The 3,629-nt window shown below is 45.3% G+C and overlaps 1 long non-coding RNA gene across 2 annotated transcripts; it reads left to right on the top strand.

Annotated features, from left to right (window-relative positions):
* Window positions 1–3,026, top strand: LOC147417782 (uncharacterized). Of its 2 annotated transcripts, none has more exons than XR_015187298.1 (2): window positions 1–633; window positions 920–3,026. It is a non-coding gene; the product is annotated as an uncharacterized LOC147417782 (long non-coding RNA). The 2 variants fall into 2 exon arrangements; XR_015187299.1 differs by having other exon boundaries at window positions 1–817.
* Window positions 3,027–3,629: the final 603 nt, after the last annotated feature.

Below are 3,629 nucleotides of genomic sequence, written 5' to 3'. Positions count from 1 at the left end.
CACAGGTGGTGGGCGACGAAACGACGAGCAAGGAGAGGAAGCTGACACGCAGGCAACAAGCCAAGGCGATGTGCAGGAGCCAGTGGGCCAAGAAGGACGGCGTGACGCTGAGGAGAAAAAATCTTTTTTTTTAAAGTTCAAGTACTCCCTCTGCAATCACCAATTGCTCGCGTGCATGTTGCCCTAGCGTTGCCGTGCTCCCCTTCGCGTGAGCAGGGAAGGCTCTGGGTGGGTCGTCCAGGGATTGGGTCTGCAGGTTACGGTTGGGGAGATGTTGGGTGTGGCGGATTTTTGTCTGCAGGGCTCGGATCTGTGTCGCTGACGAGCAGGAGGTGGTCCCAGGAAGGGGGCTCCTGACGGCTCTTGCCTGGCCTTGCAGGTGGGTAGGCTCCCTACAAATTTATGGCTGAGGGACTGGGCGGCGGCCCCCTCTTCTTTTGGAAAGGAAAATTGCTCGCCATGTCGGAAAGAGCTTTTCATGTTGGGGGCTCGGCATCGGCTGGTGGCAGCAGAGGACACGTGGTGGCAACCCCATTCTCTTATTCTTGTTCGGTTTCGAGGGTTGCTGGTGTGCGGCTGGCAGGGTGGTTTGGTCATGCGGTTCGGATTTGTCTGTGCTCATCCGGTCAGCAGGTGATAACCTTTGAAAGGGAATGGCTCCATTGAAAGCCCGTGGATGCTTGGTTCTTGGTCCTTGTGTCCGTGGTGTGTTGCTCTTCTTCTCCGGAAGCTCTCCTTTTTTGTTGCTGTGTTGGTGGTGTGCTTGTAGCATGGCGTTCTTGATACCATGGCCCGTCTGTGAGCAGGATCTTTACTTGTAATTTTTTTGGTTATGCTTAATACTAAACCACTCACATATTGTGAATTTTGCACCCAAAAAAAAAGATAGTGGATAATAAGGCTTTCGTACTGGCTGCAGGAGTTCAAAACCGGATGGTTTTGTGGAGTTTTACTCCCCCAGCGAGGCCAAGGAGCTGGAGGAATCCCAATAGATTCCGGGCAATAGCTGATTGCTAAAAAGGGAGGAAGCAAGCAACAAGAGGGAGGCAGCCATCAATGACAAATGGGAAGACTTCAGCGCAAGAAAGAAGACGAGGTCTTCAGGTTAAAGATTACGGTGCAACGGGGTCTCATAAACCCAAAAGTCTTGAAAGCTTAGAGTCAGGGAGTGATTTCCCAACAAGGGATGGCGTTGAATTGAAGTATGGGGAATGAAAAGCACAGTTGTCTCAATAGAGCTCCTCTTAGGAAACAAGCAGGCATGGATGACTCTCGTTGTGATATACTGTGCATCTTTAACGAAGAAGTAGACATCAGAAAGTCTCTGGATCGGCACGTACAACAGCTACAGATTCCTGCTAATCTCTCGGGCTTGGCCAATTATATGCTAACATTGTTACGATAAACATTAGTGGCACGCAAGCAGGAGATGCGGCTCCTTAAGCAAGATGTAAAGCAGATGCCTGATCCCCCCCCCCCCCTCTTTCCCCATATGCCATTGCCCCGGTATCCAACATTGCATTCTACAGTGATGGAGCCTCTGGTTTAGTAAAGAACCATGCTGCCTAGGTCTAGACTAATGATATTGCTGCCACCAATGATGACTTGAAATTCTGCTAGAGTATGCCAGGCTGCAAACAGAGGCGCCAAAAGAAGCCTGAAGCAACTAGTCATGTGGCTGGCATAGCACACAACAATAGCCTCCTTGTAGCCCTGCCACGGAGGATTCCTAGCCTCGCTCGGATCAGTTCCCCCTGTAGATGGTTTCCTATAGAGACAAACCTAGTATAATTGGATTGCCTCTCCAACCAGAGACTTTCCCAGAACGGTGCGACCATTCCTCGCAAATCAGCTGCTTCCTGTTGCAGTGTGCTACATGCAACTCCAGTGTGACCTCCAATCACAATTGCAATAAGATGGGGAAGTAGGGGATGTGTGTTGGTTTCATCCAGTTTTAGGGTAGGTCTACAATTGCATCAATCTCCCGTTATGATCGGGTTGCTCTGCAAGTGATCCCCACAATGCCCTTTGCAACAAGTACATGCTGCATCCTCTATGTCCATAGTGGCTAGTTGGATCAATCTCCCCGTATGATCGGGTTGCTCTGCAAGTGATCCCCACAAATGCTCTTTGGAACAAGGGACATCTTGGTTAGTTGTCCTCATCCAATTTGTCTTCAAAAGATCACATGGGAAAAATATCATTGCTGTTAGCCATGCCATGGCCGGTGACTGCACTTATCCCAAGGTTTCTTATGTAGATGAAAAACTACACAAAACAGACGTGTACACAACCTACCAAAGACTACAAAGTGTCTGTTTTGCACAAATTTGCTTGCTGAAAAACTTGTACCAAAGCATAAAGTTGCCTACGCAAAATAGTATAGGCCCAAATCAATTTTCTTGCAAGACCAAGCTCTATAAGCTTTGGTTAGTGTTTGCAAGCAACATAATGTTAGGGTAATATGAGATCGGTCCAAGAAAGTGAGTCAGGAGTGTGCTTGCGACATTGCTTGGGACACAAGTCTACTCTGATGTCAGAACTTATGCAACTAAATTGTGATTGATTAAAAGAGTGTAACTCACATGAGTAATGCTGGCACCAACTGAGGGTTAGATTTGTGGAGCTGACCCCCCCGTTGAAAGTGCTTGTGTTATTGGATTCTCTCTACAAGAGACTTTTAATCAATACACATCTTGCTTGTTCTCCATGGAATTCACTGATGAAGGAGATTGATAACTCTAGAATTTGGGAAGATAACATTTACCGAGAACCTTGTTAAGGAAGAAAATCTCCATCTCAAAGCTTCAAACACTCATCAAGCCAAGAAACCTTTTCAGAGCGAGAATAGATGAACAAGTACTGTGTAGCGGAAAGTATGTAATACATACATAGAGTAGAATAGTAGAGTTTCGTCGGGCTATCTAGTCTTTTGTGTGTATAGAGTAGGAAAAGAGAGATTTACGAGGAGTCTATCTGCCTGTAAAACTAACCACAATTAAGTCTTGCATAAGCCAAATGCTTGGTGGAAAGAGCTTCACTTTTTGGGTGTAAAGTTGTGAGGGATGTCATCTTTGTATACAAATATGTTACCTTTGCAATCTATATCTATATGTATTCTATATTGGTAGAGGGAGTGCCCTTTACACTTGTCGAAAACTGTGAGATGAAAGCTAAAGTCCAAAAATGAGAGAAGCTCCTCTGCGAGAGAGAGAGAGAGAGAGAGAGAGAGAGAGAGAGAGAGAGAGAGGCCGCCTTTGGCAGCCAACCGTACTAGTAAGAATGTACTAGTAAGAATTAAGGCACATATACAAAGTCATTTTGCTTCTACAAGCCAAAGTTAAGACTTTCAAAAAAATGTACACTAAAGAAAGTGAGATTCACAAAGAAATAGAAATCTCCATTCAACAAACTCCTTTCTAGTGCATAATGAACAAGTGAAAGAATCACGATGGCTTTCTAAACTAATTAGAACGTGATAAAATCATTAAGTTGAGTTTAAGTAGAATTAGTATTCAAGAAAGGATTGCCTCAGCTTAGCCTTGAGCCGGTTGAAAATGGAGACTACATGATTGCAAACCATGGTAAAGGGAAGAAAAACATCTGAAATATGTGAGAAAATAGTTCAA

This window comes from Adiantum capillus-veneris, chromosome 30 (assembly GCF_014529385.1).
Source record: "Adiantum capillus-veneris isolate H3 chromosome 30, ASM1452938v2, whole genome shotgun sequence".
Taxonomy (NCBI): domain Eukaryota; kingdom Viridiplantae; phylum Streptophyta; class Polypodiopsida; order Polypodiales; family Pteridaceae; genus Adiantum; species Adiantum capillus-veneris.
This window is presented reverse-complemented; position numbering and strand designations above follow the sequence as displayed.